Here is a 19,665-nt window from a genome sequence, read left to right as displayed (position 1 = left end):
ATTTTTATCTTGCTTGATGCCATTTCGGTATTATTTTTGAGGCTGTGGCCTACATTGTGTGTGCCGAGTCTAAAGTGAGGCGACCTTGTTGCAGTTGCCGATTTAATCTGCAGTATTTTGGAGTCATCTTTTAGACAGACATCAAGGAAAATGAAAGGAGGGAGAGATGGAAAAGCTCATGCAACAAAGGCAGACGTCACAGAGGACAATCCAGTCAGAGGTCTGAATCACACACACCAACAGGGCGCTCTTCGCTGTCTTTGCGACAATTATGTAATTCCCATATTAAATTTCGATCAGTGATTATCGGAGCATGCTTTTAACCTGTTGTTTTTCTTTTTTTGTGTGTGATTTCATTTGGTAAAAACATTTGTGTTCTTTCATAACTGCAAACAACTACAGAAAATGACTTGAATTCACGTCGCTGTGAGCTGGTCCCGCCCTCAGATCAGCACAGGTGATGAGAGTAAAGTGGGCCTGTCCTGCAGGAATGTGAGGTCTGAGGAGAGACAGCTGCATGAGAGGCGGTCTGGACTGAGACTCCGGCAACTGGTCCCTGTTGACATCTGACACCCCACAGGCCCTCTGTCTGCTATTTCTAAAGGACTGGCCTCAGTTTTGTATCACATCGGGCTGCATTGAGCGATGTCACCGACACCGCCTGAAAGATTGAAGCTGTGGTTTGAAAGAGAGGAGAGCTCGGATGGGAGTCTTTGCAGGGGCTCATCTGTACGGTAGTTGGACGCAGTCTTCTTGGAATACTTGTGAGGGCTTTTAAGAAACCTTTTCGGTCCATTTGTTATGACTCACTCGGGTTTCTCACAGGGAATCAATTAATGATTTGAGGATTTTTCATCTTGTACATAATGTCCTGCCACCCGGTTAGACCAGAGCTTGGCCTCATTTTGGCGCTTCCATGTGTCCATGAGCTCATACAAGTTCCTAATGTCTTTGCAATTGAAACTGTGGCCACTGAGTGAATAACGTTTTAAACTTTCATAGACTGTCATTGATGATATGTCCTCTTCTCCTCTCAAAAAGTAATGGCAGATACTGTATACATTAGCAGTAAAAAAAAAACCAACATCTTTGTACATCATTTTGTATTTTCTGAACTATAAAATGTGCCTGAGCTTCTAGAACCTGATTGTGTTGCCCACCGTACAGCTATCAGTATTATATTGTGTGCCGTGTTGATTTTAGCATCACTAGAATATCATCTTCAATGGTTGAAATGAAGGATGAAGATGATGCTGCTATTTCTACTGTTTTAACCAACAATAAACTACAGAAAACACATAGTATGATGATAAGAGTTCGAGCTGAACAGGAAAATAAAGTATTTATTGTGTTATGCACATGCCTATACATGCTTAAATACCACACACAAAATAAAAAAATCTAGCTTTAATTGATTACCAAAGGACTGTAAGTGTGATGTTTAACTCCTGGTGCTTTAAGAAGTCGACATGATAAATGACCACTTTCACAGAGCTGCAGTTTCTGCTGTTTTGTTTTGTTTATCGTTGAGGTAACGATCCTCTGGGCTCTGACTAGTGCTTTGCACATCCACTAAAGCTCCAGTGAGTGACTCTGAGCATTGTTCCCGCAGTCTCTTGCATAATCTGATAATGGGAATGACCCCATCCTCATCCTCATCCTCATCATCATCCCCCGAGGTGTTACCTGCTGATCCGAATGGCAGCTCATGTTTTGGGGAGAACACCAGTCGCACGGTCCGGGCCCACATGATCGGGATGTCCTGAAAAGTGTTGCGGCCGCATGATGGGATTGTATGGCGCAAGTGATTGGCATGCATATGAAGTCATTAAACCTGCTTGTGTTGCATCGAACAAAGCTCCCCTTTCTTTGGTTGGCCATTATATGAGGCAGGCTCTGGCCTCACAGGCTCGGCTTCCCCACGTTTTGCATTTCTACTCATTAACTCACTGGTGCTAACAGTAGCTGGAGAGAAGAAAGTGCGTCGTGTTGTTCTTTGCAATTTTGTTTATGTGAAACGAGCCTGACTTATTCTTTTTAATTAATCCCTCACAATAGGCGGCAGAAACAGAGTGGACAAACAACACTGATCTTGTTGGCAGCTCACTTTGTATCAGTGTCTTTATTTTGGACAGAGAAGCAAGTGGTTAAAACCTTTTTGTGCCTCTTTTTTTTTTAATTAAATGATGACGTTAAATGTGGCTACGGCTGCTCACTTGCAACCTAATTTGTCTTTTGATGTGAGGAGGAGGAGGATGTTTAACGTCTTGGATGAGCTTGTGGAAACTGATAATTGGTGGAGGAATGTTTCTGATTTTGGTGATGGTGTAAAAGCACTCCTAAAAGTCTTAATTTCAGAAGAACACTTTACTTAATGGACAGCACTATTGCCAGTTAACGCTATGCAGGACGACATACAGGTGAAATGACAAAAGGCCAAACTAAAGTTGTGATTTGCTGAATTTTTGTGTGTGTTGTGACATAGCTATGACAATAGCTCCTGGCCCCCAGCAGCCTCATGGTACAGACAGGAGAGGGCCCACAGTTAATCCTCAGGCATGTGCAGTTGTTTAATGATACACAATACAGCAGAGCAGCTCTGCCCTGAAACCACTTTAAATAGCTTTCAAAAGTGTCATTACCATTGAAGCATGGGCCTTAACTTAAACATAGCATCAGGAAATATTAAAATATTCGTTTGGATATTTAACCAACGAGAGCTGGGTTTGTTTTCACGTTTCATAACACCCACTCGGTGCCAAATATAATATTAAGACCTCAAGGAAATGATGTATTGATTTGTTTTTCTGGGATACAAGCTCGTCAAGGAGGACAAGACGAAAGACATTTTGGAGTTTGGTGTCTCTGCTCTACACCGCCGCTCTTATCTGAGAAACTCTGGCGGTTTACAGAAGTCTGTTCACCGTCAGAAAGAGGCTGAAGGGGAGGAAGAGTGGAGATAGGTGTGGGCAACTGACAGTAAAAGGGCTGTGATAAGATGGATTTCAAATACACGCTCACTAATAGCGAGCATTCTTCCCCTGTCTAATCTATACAATAGTTATCAATGTAGTAAATGAGCAGATGATAACGGGCCACTTGGCGATTATGGAAAAAGTCGGATCATTAACTGTGGAGTAATGGTTCGTAAGTGGAGACTTTTGTTTTGGTTTTATTGAAGGAAAATGATGGAAAATATAATTCATCCAGAAAGACTCAGACAGACATTTAGGACAATACCACTCCGTAATGTAGTATTAATGAGATGTAATTGGATTTACATCATATAAAGTTTTTCATGCCGTGACATGACTTGCATGTATCAGACTTTGCTGTTGAGGTCAGCATAAACAATTAGTGCATTAAACAAAAGTAACAAGTTAGATGATTGTACGGTCGTTGCGAAGGTTTGTGCTGTCTGAGTGTTTCCTTTTCGTGACCTGTGATTTATTAAATTATTTGTGATTCGAAGGTGCATACATATAGTCGTTCTTTGTCGGTCTCAACAAACATCATCATCATCATCTAAGAGATCCTTATAAGGTCATAACATTTATCATTAAAGAAAAATACAATGTTCAGTGTAGCGCCTGTTTAGTCTGGCACCCACCTGCTTTCATCCCGTTTTCCCACTGACGCATTTCATGGCCCACATTCATTGCTCTGACTGGTTGAACGCTGATGGTCAGACACCCTTGAGATGATTGGAGGGTCCTTATTGTCTCCACAAAGTCCAGGTCCCCCACTCAGACTGAAAGAGTCCACTTCATGGTGAAGCTGTCTCCGCTTAACAAATATTTTTGCTCTCCATGTCATGCTGGCTGAGCTGCGCTGCAGAACAGGTGAACTATGAAAGTGGAGATGGAGAGTCCAAGCCAGTATGAGCTCAATAAGGGTTCAGATGGAGGGTTGGACTGTTCTGACCTTCTCAGCTGAGAGAGACAATGAAGTATTGTTCAGAGAGTGGACTGAGTAGTTTGTTCTTGATTTTCTGCAGACACATGGTCTGTTTTGGTTGAATAAGTATACGAGAATTTAAATGTAGATCTGCCGTACTTTATCATTCATTTAAAGGTCCCTTATTTTACACTCTTGTGTTTTATTTGTTGTCTTTACATCAATAAAAATATATTTTTGTGGTTTTATGGACCAATAACCATTTCAGTATAGTTTCACACCACCTCTCGTTAACTTCTGTCTGGAATGTTACAGGCTGTTTTGTGTCTGTCTCTTTAAGATGTATTGACCTCTCTTCTGATTGGCTGACTTCTTTCTGAGCAATGAATGCCCAGTTTTTGTTTGGCCTTGTCGTTTGTTTACTTGGTGATGGAAAGACCGCTTGGTGTTTTCTTCCAGATAAAAGGTTCAACAGTCGGCCGTGCACAAGGCGAACATATCAACGAGCATGAGTTTGTGACATCACAAACTTACGGAAGTCCAAATGGCACAGTTCTTGAATAAAGGCTGCGTACGTTTCTCTGTGGACTGACCCTTTGGAGTGTTATATGGCCTGGGGCATTTTAATGAACCTTTTGAACTGGTTTTGAACAATCAATCAGATAAAAAGCACAAAAAAAAAAAAAGGATTAATTGTCGATAAAAATGGTTTCACATTCGGAAACTTCGCAAACAGTTACATCAGTTTGACAGCAGATTATTTTACACAACCTAAAAATGGTAAAATATCACTTTTTCTAACAGTTTCTTTCTCGACCTTTGGACCAATGTTTAGTCAGAAATTAATCGAAGTTATCCATGTTTGTTTACTCAGTAGACCAATATAAACAAAACAAACAATATATATATGGTGTTTTAGGTCACAGGCGCGAGGCTTGTCCTCGCTTGTCTTACAAACTGCTGTCTGTCTGGGTCACGCTTTACAGTTGCTGTCGCTCATTGCAAAAGAAACCCGGCGGAATAAAACAAGCCCATGCATGTTTCTGGGGCTGTCGCAAGGCATTCTGGGAAATGAAGGAATTCACAATCTAAAGGTAGTAAAATAAATAAAAAAAAAAGTAGGTGAACGATGTTTCCACGCAGGATAATTCTTTCATTACATGTAATTTACATTTTATTAGCAACAGTGAAATATTATCTCAGGATGGAACTTTCCTTTAGCCTCGACAGTCACGTTCATTTCATGTTCCACCACCAAATGTCACTTCACTTCGTCTCTCTTAAAGTTTAGGGCGGGCAATAAACTGCGAACTCGGAACATTACATGTAGCCTCTCCGGAGATTCTCGCCAACATATTCCGTCATATCCTTGAAGCCTGCAACCAAACTTGCGTTATCATCAAACAGCAGCTCTTTGCCGTCTCTCTGTTGACTGCGGCTCTGACTGCACCACAAGGCTCAGATTTCAAAAAGCCTGCGGTCTGCTGAAGGCAGTAAGACACCAGTCATCCCCCCCCATTCAGAGAAGACAGTGAGAGCCTCTGTAACACTGCCCTGTAATTACAGGTCATGTTTTTTCCTAATACGCTAAACAGATGTGCTTAAAATAATGCTTAACATGCAGACCCGGAGTTAGACTAGATGACCTGTCATTACTATCAGCTGCTGGAGGCATACACTGCTTCTGTGGCCTCAATGATTTGCATTTGAGGTTCTCTAATTCTGACTGTTTATCCGAGTTACTTATAGTCTCTCTGTGTCAAAAGATTTGATTTTGTAAAGGACCTCCTCCAACAGAAAAAGCTTTCTTTCAGCTTGTGAACATGTGCACGTGGTGTTTTATATTTGCTTGAAGACATCATGAGTGAAATAATGAGTTAACGCATGGTTGAGCATTTCCTCTTTTTGAAACTGCAGTGACAGTCTGCAATTTTCAAAAACACATTCAGGCTGTCTGGGTTTTATACGTCACGTATCTAAAGAACCAATCCCGTCAGCTTGCGGGTGGATGAATGAAGGCAAAGGTGTCGAGTTACATGTAAACCACCTAAAGGCATTCTAAATATGTAACTTTGAACAGCGATTTATCAAAGCCAGGAAAGGAACTTAATGAACACAAAAAGCCGCAAATTAAAATTTAAATGGAGATTTAAAAAACGGGGATTAGACAGCTGACTGCTCTGTAACACACATGGATGTGATTCCATGTAGTTGGTTCAAGTTGCTGTCGGTCGAGTATGACAACATAAAAAATAAACCGACTTGTATAAGCTTACATGAACTTGCATGCCCTTGAGTTTTAAGTTTACATCACCAAAGTCTGATGAATTACATTTTCCTTTGATCATTGGCGCCCACTCATGTGTTCAATGATTCACAGCGATGTCTTTGAAATAGCTCTGAATGTAGGTGTTGGATGCCCTTAAGTACAAAATCCTCCATCTGCATCATTATGCAACACTTGACAAAAGAAACCTTCGGCAGCTGATTGGAGTTAATTGACCATGAAGATGACGCGTCCATTGGTATAACCCGAGGTTGAAAATGAACTCTTTACCTGGTAACGTCTTTTGTCTGTATGCTCGACTCGGTCTCAGGTATCCAGAATAGGAAACAGTGTTGATCTCTCGGTGCACACCCGTGTTCACCACCCTGAAGTTGGGGGTATCTTGGCACCGCGCTCGGTGAGCAGCTACAGTCATTATTGCTCGTCTCCACTCGGCTGTGAAAGAGGAGATGAGTCCTTTTGGCATCTGCAGCCCGTCTTGCTCTCGGTGTGTATTTTTGTTTGCAGACTAAATCCAATTCCCTGTTACCCACTCATCCGTTGTTTGGATGTACACTGTGCCTGTTTGTGTTCAGCTCTTACGTTTGTGCACTCGCGTCCTTGCTGCTGGTTCGTATGTTGGCTTCTGCACGTTGAATGTTTCTGGAGGAAAAATGTAGGTGTGCCAAGTGCGCTGTCTTACCTCGAGGCCAGAGGCGACTGAATGGGTCCGTTTGGCCCAACAGACTCCCTTTCTGAGAGGGAAATGGAGTGTGCATAATCCGGGTCAATGATGGCTCCTCATCCCTCACTGTCTTCCTCCTCCTCCTCCTCCTCTCCTTCCTCTTCTTTCATCTCCCCTATCTGACTCTGCAGCATGATAACACCTCGCCATCCTCTGCCTGGGGTACATTTAGACCAGTGTTGTTAACTGTTGCTGCACTTTTTAAACCAATACAAGATGTTTGAGGATGATATGATATATCTGCTGCCAATATTAATTGTCTTTTGATAAAATTCCCTTTTATTATTATCTTTTAACTGTTGCATTTTGCATTCTACTTTTGATACATACTCTTGTCACGTCTCTCCCTTTCTAAACATACAGTATCTGTATTGACTCGTGCGTCAGTTGGACTCACATTTTTTTGTGCTTTTGACTTTATAAGATACCACATAGAAGTCTTTTTTTTTTCTCTTTTCTTTTCATATTCATGTCAGACTTTTACATACACGTGTCATGCAGTTGGCACTTAAAGGTGATCCTTTTTTTTGGCTGCAGTGATGGCTGTTAATACATTTTTACCTCGGTTGACAAAGTTGTAAAAACTTCCCCACTGTTTGAATGTTTCTAGTTTTTACAGTTGTGTTAAAACCACCCATATTGAATTGATTAATGTTTTTTTTTTCATTTAAAAAAATAGAGGTCGACATGTATGATTTCCAAGGACCCGTTAAATCTAAAAACTTTTCAAACAGCAGCAGCAGTTGCCGATGACGTGCCCTCTATTCGCTGGCCTGTTTTATGGCGGGGTGGTGTACTTTTTCCTATTCCATCGGCCAAATGCAGACTGTGCAGCTTCATATTGATATTTCCAGAGCTAGAATAGAGTCTGAAAGGAAAAACATTTTTCCACTCTGTAAAACAATAAAATATGAACGCGAGGTCAATAGAAGAGTGAGGCATTGTTCATAATATGTCAATTTCTTCACCTACGGAGGCTTAATATGACTTTAATTCAGGCAAATATAGACTATTGAGTAAAGGGAAGTAGGTATGTTGAGAAAAATGTGTTTAGTGAAATGTGAAAGGGGTTTCCTTTAATGCTCCTCAGATTTGACTGGAAAATCTCTAATTACTTCATTTAATTGTGTGGTAGTTTTGTTGTATGGAGATCTTTCATTGAAATCACCAGCTGCTTCCTCAGAGAATCCTTCACACCCCTACCTCATGATATCAGTGAACCAGTAAAGCATTACGCATACTTTTATGACTTCGACTCACACTGAGCTGCTCTCTAGTTTACTCACTCGGTACATCTGTGTAGAAGCTTTTCTTTGTTCAGAAATTGAAGACAAATCACAGGTGTGGATCTATAGAATTCTCTCATCTGTGAGAGGTCGAGCTCACTGTGAGCCAGAGGCAAAGAGAAGGCAATCTACATGTGAATAAGCCAGAGTAAAGGCTGCTTAAAGAGGAAGCAGAGGTGTTGGGACAGAAACACTGAGCTGGAGATAAGCGACAGGTTTCGAAGCAGGTGTTTCAGGATCAGGTGACACGGCCGTCTCATCTGCTGCGTCTGCACCCTGGAAACTGGAAGAAGTTTTCCAACATGAAGCTCAAACGGATCATCTTATGAATCCCTTGGCAGTCAGATGTTTTTTTTTTTTTTTTTTTTTTTTAATTTATGTTTGTGTATTTTTAGGACATCTGAGTATTAATTTCAGGCATCGGATTTCCAAACCAATGGAAACCAGGTCCACTGGTGTGGCTGTCTGAGAAGTTTAAAATGTCACACGACTGGTTGTGTTGCATTGTAGAAAACCCTCTCCTTTAATGCATTGTTTTTTCTGTGCTATGTAGTGTACAAATTGACTTTGTCATACATCGCCTACAGGCCATATTGTTTTTATTATTTAAGTGTTTGATTTTGAATGTTCATTCAGTTGGAAAACAAAACCTCTTAAAAAAAAAAATCATGACATAAAATGCATGATTTGTAGAAGGTGAAATCAAAGTGCTTTTACAATGGCATGATAGTGTTGTTATGTTGAAGCCCCCCCTGTGCTACACTTCCTGTCTCACCCAAAGCTGCTGTCATTGTCCTGGGAGTGGACACAGGAAGTGGAGTTTACCATGGCGACAACAAAGGAGTGGTGCCGTTTACTCGCTGTTTCTCGTGGTCATTCATAGTTGTATTTTCTTTCATAGCCAGTCTCCACAGCAGCCTGGAACAAAGTGCAGTTTAATGGTTTAAAGAACTCCGTTTAATTGTGGTCATGACTAACTTCAATGAATGTACCACACTGTCTCACAGGAGAATCATCCAGCAAAGTATATCTGAAACTCTGTAATTGCTTGTCACCACTGACAGAAGAGGTTTACTTGAAATGTAAAAGTAAGTTTTCACCTGTGTGCAGGAAAAATATGTTCTCGTTTCTTTCTGCCTCTTTCCCCTTTTATGAGGGTCCATTAAAATAAATCCACCAGTCATTTACAAGCTTTTGACTTAACCTTGCACTTTGGAATCATTGTTTTTTGTTTGAACTTTGAAGCTTTGACCAAACCTTGTTGGACTAACAACTTTTGCTTTAATATTCTTTTTCTGTGAAGGTTTGTGATGTTTGAATAGTGCGGCAACATACCGAGAAAGTGGGAAAAGAAGGAAACAAGTTATTGGGGCAGAATTTGCCGACTCTGCGGATATCGGAGCACACAGTAGCATGCAATGTTTTTTTTTCTTTTTCTTTTACAGTGTTGTCCTTGGGACTCCCACTGTACTCTGGATTAATTTCCTTCCTCTGGCTTCACCCTCCACTCTCGTCAGGCACTCCACTGCAGGCCAATAATATATGTGGCTCCTGCACAGCAAAGTGAGGCTCTTAATTTAGCAAACACGCACGGTGTTTCCTCCAGTATCATATTTTCGTGTCACCTGTTGGTGCTCGGCCGGAGGAATGCGGAGGGAGTTAGTGTCGGCCCAGCGCTTCAGTCAGAGTGACCAGTCACACTTATCCTCTGCTGTGTGCTCTGCCTGCCCGAAGAGGCCTTCAGTCATTTCTAATTACGGCGTGGACAGTGATTCCAGGATGGACTTGTTCCAGCACGTCTCCGGTCTCACAGACTCGGGTGTCTTTGTACTACTTAGAACCTGAAGTACCAGCAGGGCAAGCGGCAGCATGTTGACGTTAATTAACTGATTGATTAATTTTCTAACAATTATCTAGGTTCTATTCTATTTCACTTGAGTCATTTCTTGGTGAACATGATCAGTAGACTCATAAACCATGTTTGAGTTGATGAATCCATCATTCAACACATCACAACTCTATTTGTTTGTCAAAGTTACGTGAACGTTATGAGATGATATAGAGCAGATTTTTAATAACAACTTGTGCGTATGCTGCATTTTCCATCAAATAATGGGACACTGAAGATTCAAAAGTGCAGCCTTGACGCTCACTTATGGCGAGTTCAGACCAAAGATTGGCTACAAAATGATAATAAACTTGCAAATTCTCGCAACTCACCAGTCTGCAATACTCTGAAATGTGCCTGTTTACACCAAAGCAACCAGACAAGACTCTGTAACCCTTGTAGCATTTTTAGTTGTGCCTTTTTTTTTTTTTTTTTTTTAAACAGAGAGGGTAGAGAATTAATAACCGGCTAGTCGTCCATGGGTGCTTCTATTGAATACTCTGAGACAGGAGATTTCCCTTCTTTGTGAAAATGTGTCCTATATTGTATTTTTCTTGCGCAATTCTGTTCTTTAGAGTTATCGATGTCTCGTATATGATGTGATGTTATTTAGTCTTTACTGCTCCGAAATCTCTTTTTTCAACTTTTTATATTTGTTTGCTGCCTGCAGTGAAATTAAGTTTTAGTTTTTCTCGATACGAATGGAGGGAGATAACAGGAAGCATCTGCTGTGTGTTTCCTGGACAATCATGTTGTAATCTCTCAAATAGTTGTTGAAATTATGGAGTAAACTGTATGTTAGACTAATTGTTGAACGGTATCAACAATGAGTACCTGCACTGCTGCAGCCAGGTTGACTGTCAGTGTTGCAGTCCTTCATTTCTGCCTCTCCTTCCTCTCACTTTCCCACAGCTCAGGTTTCAGGAAGCCGACATCCTCTTCACTCTCCGTCTCTCTCTGTCTGACTGTTTCTGCCTCTCCTTTATTTTACTCGGTTCAGTCTCTCTTTCTGCGACTCTGCATCATATTTCCTCTCACTTCATGCTCTTTTCTTATTCTCTCTGGCTCTCTGAATACTCTGCACCCCCCAGCCTCTACTTTCTGGTCATTAGTACTTACAGAGCGGACACAGAGACCCGAGAGCCGTGCGAGTGAGTGCACATCATGCTGTAAAATGTATTTCAGGCCGTGTTTCGCTGTACGCCCTGAAACCATATTGTTGTCTGTGTGTGAGAAAATAAAACATGTCCTTCTTCTGGGCATTAATTGACGAGTTAATTTCGGCAGAGATACTGTTCACATCCACTCCCTCTAGTAAACCTAGACTCATTCCTTTCCAATTGTTCATTAGAGTGATCCGCCCAGCTCAATTAGATATTAAGGGTTTATTAATGTCTGTATTTGCAGGCAATACTACTCTAATTATGTATGACTTGTTTATATTTAATTAACGGTTTTTGTTTTACTAATGCTCCCAAGCACCTTGTTAGTGCGTATCAGAAACATCCTGAGACATCAAATATTTGTGTCCCCTCATCTGGCCTTCATGTGGACATAACTTGTGCACAATTTAACCAAAGTAATGTCTGCCTTTCAGATAGGTGAATTTAAGGAATTTTTACGAGGAAAAAGCAAAGTTTATGAGCCCTTGAGTCATGTCTGTACAGATGACGTATAGCATTAGCAGCACATCGCACATGGAGGGGTTCAAGTACGGTACTGAGTTTTAGTTCATCTGTTTTCACTCCATCACTGTAGTTACCCACACAAAACACAGGAAATTAGACGGAATGTAGGCATTTTTAAATTAGCTCATACTCATCCATCAAAATCTGTCCAGGTTTGCACCAATAGCAATCAACAAAGTTGGCTCAGGGACTCTTGTTTCGTTGTTACATATCAGGGAAAGTTAACAAGTTAAATGTGTGTACGTAAAATGCGGTTATATAATTTTTCCGTAATTACAGAAAAACTTGTCATTGTCACTGGAGGTGTGGAAAAAGTTAATACCGCATAGCATTGTGATATTTTGAGTGGCAAGTATTGTATAGACCCACAGATGTTAAATATTGATAATTTAATTAATTGGCAAATAAATGAATTTATCAGGTGCTTGCAGAGCTTAAAGAATAATTTTCTCATATATTTAAAAAAAAAAATCTACTGGTTCTGTCATTCCTAAAAAAAAAAGTCCAGGATCCGGATGAGTGAGCACAGTCTACACATTCGATCTTCGAGAAAACCTTTGCACGTATTAACTGCAACTGTAATAAAACCCCAAAACCCAAATGATACAGACGCTGACAGCAGCATTTGCGTCCTGCATTCCTTGTTTTCCACTTTACCCAAATTAGCGCCAGTTCACCAGTGAGTTAAATACAGGGGGAAGTTACAGTAGGCCGCCGTGCCATATCCTCATGTTACAGTCAATTTACCACACAGTCTAGAAAAACGTAACCTCTGTCAACCATTCACTTCTGGGCAGCTGCGCTCGTATGGCCAGAAAATGTTTTTTTTTTTTGGTGTTTTTTTTTCCAAAGGAAATGGAGTACAAAACCGGCACGTTGTCAACTGTGCAGCAAAATACAAGTCAGAGATGCAGCACAGAAATGAGCTTCTTCCTCCTGTTTGTCCAGGTTCCCTCGATTGGGGCTGTTTGTGGTTTTTTTTTCATTCATCCACTTTGGCATCTCCAGATTTCTTGTTTCAATAAACCAACTTACCCATACTAAAGATAGCCTATTTAATTTCATTTAATTTACACTCGTATAAAACAGTGATAGCACCAGAAAGTTGCACAAATACATCAATCTGCCAGAAGCATTTTTTCCTCGAGGCTCGGTGGCGTTGGGACTCCTCGACTGGCCGGGAATCTACTTTTTGATGAGCGAACCAGTTGGAACATGTTAGCATTTGTCAAAATGGCTCACAAAGTTACTTCCTATTTTGTCTCTACTATAACATTTACTGCCTCCTGGCATTTGGGAATTAAGCTTGCAAAGCGACCGAGCTTGTTAACTGTCTTTTGACTGAGTAACTGTCAGTTAGCGAGCTGGTAAATCTAATGGCTACAATTTCAGCGAGATTAATTGATTTTGCGAAAAATGTTTAAATTAAACAAAAAGTCTCTGACTAAGTGATGAAGTTGATTGGCCGAGTGCCGCGACTTCCTGTGTCTGTTTCAAATTAAAAGCCTTCTACTGTTTCATATGTGGTTTCCTGTTAATTGCTCTGCGCAGCCCGGAAGCAGCAAATCCTCGCTGTTGAGAAACTGCAACCTGCAAATGTTTGGACTTTTTTTTCCTTTCTGTCAATCAACTGTTGAACTAAATAACAACTAGTAGACTCCGCAGCTTTCTGTAACTACAGTACAGGAAGCTGCTGCAATCCTCCGATCAGCTCGTATTGTTGCTCTTTGCTTGACAAGGTCAAGGCCTCTCTCAGCGAGCTGCTCTGTTGCCTCCAGGCTGAAGGTGAACTATTTCCGTGGGACGCTGCAGAGGCAGAGTTGTGTTACACATTGGTACAGTTGGGTGCAAGGAGTGGTGACCTGCAGTTATGTGTTTGTAGAACGTGTTGGTGCTCCTCTGCCCCATCAATCAGCCGACCCCTCCGTTCCTTTCATACGACACTGGGGTGCTGCTTCTTCTGCGGACTAAAGTAACGTCCCCACGCTGTAATGGATGAATCCGAACATGCTGTTAACATGGAAAAAAAACAAAACTGCATCCAAATAAGATTTACAGGTAGTTTTGAATAAGTTCACTACACTAAAGTGCCAAAACAACAAGGAATTGGCTAAATCATTATTTCCTTTTTTTTTCAAACTGAATTTAAGCTAATATCTATTAAGAGGCAGTATCACAGTATTTTTTGAATATCCCCTCTTTTTTTTTTTTTTAACCTAAGTTAACCTTTTTGTAACGGGAGACTCACTTTTACAAAGGTAAAGATACCACATAAATGTTTTGTAACAATTTTCCAACTAATACATTAATTCACCAACTCATACATTTGCTCGCAAAGCATAATGGTTTGGAGAAACATTTAGTTCTACATGTATATTTTAGGCGTTTTAGCTTGTGTCTCGTCCAGTTTTGACTGGACAACATTTGAGAGATTTAAAATGGAAACGGAAAGCCACAGACATCCCGGCTCATTCGGCACTTTGCATTCGATCTGTCTACATGGCTAAACCTACGCGTTTAATGCTCGCATTGTATGGATCAATGGACCGTCCACAACGCGGTGCTCAAACTGAACTTTTCCGATGAACCGCTGGTCTTTCTTGGTCCAGTAACAACATTTCATCAAACGAGTGCACCACATCCTGAACAGTGTTGACAGAAGACTACAGTTTTAGCCACAACATGTAATCTACCGCTCCAGAAATATTCAAACAAGTTCACAACAATTTATAACCAATCAATTGACAGCAGACTAAAGGAAACCCAACCAGACTACAGACAGCCGGCTAAAAATGTTATGCCAGAAATCACAGCCAGATTGTTTATTGTTTATGTAATCAATCATGCATTGTGATCCCCCCTCAAACCACCTTTCAAGCGACAGTCGATCAAGCCATAATTTCTTCCGAAAATCTATTGGAGATTACAAATTCGGAGCAAAAATCTGGTACAATATTTTGGGCTTCAAACACCTCTGGAGAAAACACTTACACAGACAGTATGAGGAAATTGTTTACTGGAAATGCTGTAGGCATCATTTTATTTTCTCCAGTGATGTTTTTCTTTTCCAGTAGCTGCTGCCCATCCCTTCTCTGTACAGTTGGTTTTATGGTAGGTTCTACTGTTTGTGTTTTATGTGCAATTTCCTCCCCCTGCAACAGTGAGGGGGTTGGGCTTGTTTTTAAAGGTTCTACAGCCCTATTAAAAGCAGGGAAATTAGTTTCTGTGAGGAATGTGAGCTGGATAACATAGTCTGGCTCTTTGGGTTTTATCTTTCCTATCTGTGCAGTAACATGATGCCATGATTAACAGCTTGTTTCACACGTGTGAGACAGATAGTTACCAATAAACAAACCGAATGTCATATAAGCGCGTCCTTTTATTTGACTGTGCTTTTCACATAAAAAAAGTATTTGGCATAACAACAGATTCAGTCGGCAATAAAAACTCCAGCTATAAACTCCAACCCAAATGATTATTGTCGTAACTGCTTGATCTAAAGACTATTTTCTCAAATAATCCTGTTGTCCACAAGTTATCAAACTTTTCAGACCATACACCACTATGTACCAAACCAAATTTCCCAAGTACCGCTTCCAACTGCTGATACCAACTTTTTCATTTAAAAAAGGATCATGAATCATGAAAAGAAATAAGAATACATTTACATTTGTAATAGTAACGCCACTACATTTATTGTTTCCTGTGACGGAATGAATTCAAATGACAATTTTGGGGGTAATTTGGCCATTTGGGGTGCCGATGTTACGCATTTAATGTTTCCATACACATTTGAATTATTACCAGTATCTGCTTTTAACTGGGTTTTGTAGCTGCCATACTGATTGACTGTTTTTTTTTAAGATGTATGCACATACATATATACATATACATAAGCAGTAAACTATGAATTTCACAGGAATGTCAAGCTGTGTGAAAAAAGAAAGATGTTGATGGTAACAATAACTGATGTGAATGCCACATTTGGTGTGTGTTTCATCAACCTTAACTGAGCTACAGCTTTTACTCCTTTGAATAATTGATAACAAAACAAAATGTAAGGCAGTAAGAGACAAACAGTGTAATCCTGTGACATGTAGCTAATAAACATAGCAGATAAATGTTGCATCATGAAGCTGTCGGATTCATAAACAAACCCTGTAAAACTTGTAGAGTGAACTCGAGAGCTCACAGGTCAGCGACAACTCGCACACCTTCGTGCAGCGCATAAAAATTCACAGTCGCTGAAGGTATGATAAAGAGGCACCGCAACATTATTAGCCCTGAGTACACGAGCTTAGTACTGATGACAGTGACACACACGCGCACACACACACACACACACACAGAGATAGCTTTTCAGAAAGATGACTTCACATTGTAGAAAGCTGACCAAACTTGATCCTTCACTCCTTTGCAACAATGGCAGCCATTGAAGAGTCTGACTCACATGGTTGAACCTCCCCTCTGTTTCCTGTCAGAGAGAACCTCCAACATGGCATCTCTCAGACAATGATCAGATTACATAAGGAATGCAAAAGTGTAGTTGTCTTTCAATACATCTGCCAAACATGTGTACATTTGCAAGCATCCTGGCAACCATATATCTTTCGTAAATCACACATCCGGACGTATAAAAAGTATAAATATGCAGTTGTTGCTGGTTAAAAAAAAAAAAAAAAACAGACCGTGTTTTTCTCGTGCTACACATTGTATTAAAAATACTGATCCAAGTGCAGATTCTGTGAATTCCAACACCTCTCCTCGCTTTGGTGAACTCTGATAGCATCGGAACCAAATTTAACTTTAACAAAAGCTGAATGCAGAATCACACCCATTGTGTTTTATATACCTAAAATATGTGTCAATTTCAGTTTTTTATTTCTTTACATCTTCGCTGAGATTGGATTTGCCCTGATCTGCTCAAACTGATTTGAGGTCAGATGACTTGACCGTGTTTTCTAATCCCTGAAGATTCAGGTGATGTAACCAGATCTGTTTCTGGTTCAGTCATTTTAGGAGACAAGACGAGGCCACTGCAGGTTTCCTCCCAGCTGTGCTCCATCTGCTTTGTCACTTCCTTCAGGGCACAAACCTCAGGCTTATCTGCGTCAAACCTTTTTAAGTGTGTGTGCAAGACATAGAGGGACGGCGCTCGGGTGAAACGACATAGTGTCTCAAACATTTTGTCTTCTTTGCTCACTCTGTTTTGCTCTTCATGTCCTTTTGTTTTCTAGTTGTTTACTTTGATGTGATTGTCACTGCACAATGTGATTGCTGCTGTGGATGCATGTTACAGTATGAAATTGCCTCTTTGGTGAATGTGTGTGTAAACGGGATAAATTGTTCAATTGGAGAAAAAAAGAAGCAGCAACAATTGGGATTATGTTAATTTATAGAACGTTTTTAGTTCACAAATGTTTTCTTTTTTTTGCAGTAAAGACATTTTTCCCTATTTAAAAAGTGCCAGACTAAAAGATCACCACTTCTTTTTATCATTCTTTCTTTGCAAAACTGATCCGCCAAATATTTATTGGAGCAAGAAAAGAACTAGTCTAACTCCCTCTATGTAAAATGCCAGTATGAACCTGCCTTTGGACGATTATTTCAGTCGACAGTCTCCTTTTCTTTCTCTATCTGTGTTTCACAAAAGGAAACAACAACTACCTCAGAGCAACGACCTGCATGCCGAAAATGGCAAGTTTTGATGAAGATTTGGATCATGCAATAAGACATTCCTGCTTGACTATTTTGAGTCTTTAGACAGGTTAAGCATTTTTTATGCCCCCTCACGGGCAAATTTTCCACTAAAACAAGTTCCCCTACAACACCAATTTGCAAAGGCACCATCACTGCATCCTTTGCTCAATTCACCCATTACGATTTAGACTGTCTTAAGAGATGCAAACAACCCAGGGAGTTTTTTCCTCCTCCTGATACCAGGATGATATATCAGTGCGTCCATTCTCCAGAGTTGGTACAGTGAGGTGGAGACAGGTCTGACCACAAGACTAAATGGATACAGATAATCTTTGTTTGTTGGTTACAGGACTTGTTGATGCCTGAATCAGTCAGGCTGTTACTGCCTTGTGTGCTTAGTCTCATTTCATGTATATCTTTAATTTAGGTCTGTCATGTGTGTAATTACTTTGTCCATTTATCACAGAATAGTAGCTGACTGATTAGAGATGTTTTTACGATAATAATTTACTTATGTTAAGTGCCGGAAATACTTAATTTTTGTGGTTGCCGTCACAGAATAGAAAAGTTAGTTGTTAAAAGCTTTCACTTCGCTTTTTTTCTTCGTGATTAATTCAATATTTATCATTATTTTTATCTGACAATCAACAAAGAAAATTACTTAAAATTTTCAGCCCTTATAATCCATCTTTCTTTTCATTACATCATCCCATCCTCCAGTATGAGCAGGCTTTTCCTCATGTCGCCCTGATCCATCCTGTGGTTAATGCAGTTGTCTGGACCAAAAGCAAGACGGCGAAGGGAGTTACTGGGTATCTGTGATTGGTAAGATTTGCTGGACGACATGTCCATTAGTTGATTGTCCTCGTGATGGTAAACAGAGAGGCGGCCAGCATGGCCCAGTGCTGTCCAGCACTGCCACAACCCTAAATCCCCCCTCCCTATCCTTTAAGCAGTGAGCTGACCATCTGTTCGAGACGCCAGGCCTGAACTCAGTGCTCACAACACGCACGCGCACACACACGCACGCACGCACACACACACACACGCACGCACACACACACACACACACACACACACAAACACACACACACACACACAAGCAGGGAAACAGACATACATTGATCGCTGTCAGTTAACACCAACCAGTGGCTGTATGTATGTGTATGAATGCAGCTTTATTCAGTTAGATCCAATGCTCTGTGTGAGGTTAAAAAAGGTCATGTGTGTGTGTGTGTTTTCCTGTGTCTCACATCGGTGGGTCTGTGTTTGGAAAGGGGGGCAGGTACTGTGTTCATGTGTTTGTATGGCACACGGTTGTATCAAAGTTGCTGAGGTGACACATGGCAGGTTGGATATGGGGCGGCAGGAAATGACCCGGCGGGGGCGCAGCCTTGTCCCATTTCCATGCTGGAGTCCGCTGCGCTCGCCTCTGTGCACCAACTATACACGTCCCTGTTCCTTTTCCTGTTTTCACTTTATTTCTGCTGCGGTCGTGCTGCTCATGCAATTTGATATTTTGTAAAGAGCGTGATCCATTTTCTTCTTTCTGATATTGAAGATAACTTTAAATAACGATGCCGCCAGTAAAGACAAAGTCTTGTGACAGCTGTGAATTACATAACGGTACATATCCTACAAATTTATAAAATGTATAAAGTTGTGTAATTTATTATCAGTAACAACTGGTCACACAGATATGAATTGTTTGCAGAGTAAATACTGAAATATAATGGTTTGCTGACAGGATGGGACTTTCTTGTGTTTTCACTTCATCCAAATGATATGCAATCAAAAGGTTGAGAGATTGTCCTTGTTATGCACGAATGGTTCGTAGCACAGTAATAACACGTGGAGAAGGGCGAAGCAACAACCTCAATGAACATCAGCACCTGAGTTACACAGGTTTTTTCTTTCTGAAGCATTTCCAGGGTCTCTTTTGCCAATTTCCTGAGTTTGACACTAAATTTGATGAGCGCTCTCTGCTCAGGTGGTGCAATCATGAAATCGCACCTACCAGTGGTCCCAAAAACCACCTGTTACTCAGATGCTGATGTTGATCAAGCGACGTAACATAGCTTCTAGGTAGCTGTGATGCACAATGAGTTATGTGGCATAACACATCGACCTTCTTCAGTCTACGACTTAGCAGGCTGCTTATGTTTCATTAATATAAAGAGATGTACATAAAGCAG

General features: G+C 40.7%; 1 protein-coding gene across 8 annotated transcripts in view; it reads left to right on the top strand.

Moving 5' to 3' along the window:
• The window catches only part of myo9aa (myosin IXAa), a 101,469-nt gene that overhangs the window by 1,509 nt on the left and 80,295 nt on the right, over nucleotides 1-19,665 (top strand). The window lies entirely within an intron of this gene.

Source organism: Embiotoca jacksoni, unplaced genomic scaffold, assembly GCF_022577435.1.
Source record: "Embiotoca jacksoni isolate LCO1_2020_lvr unplaced genomic scaffold, fEmbJac1.0.p SCAF_35, whole genome shotgun sequence".
In the NCBI taxonomy this organism is placed as follows: Eukaryota; Metazoa; Chordata; class Actinopteri; family Embiotocidae; genus Embiotoca; species Embiotoca jacksoni.
This window is presented reverse-complemented; position numbering and strand designations above follow the sequence as displayed.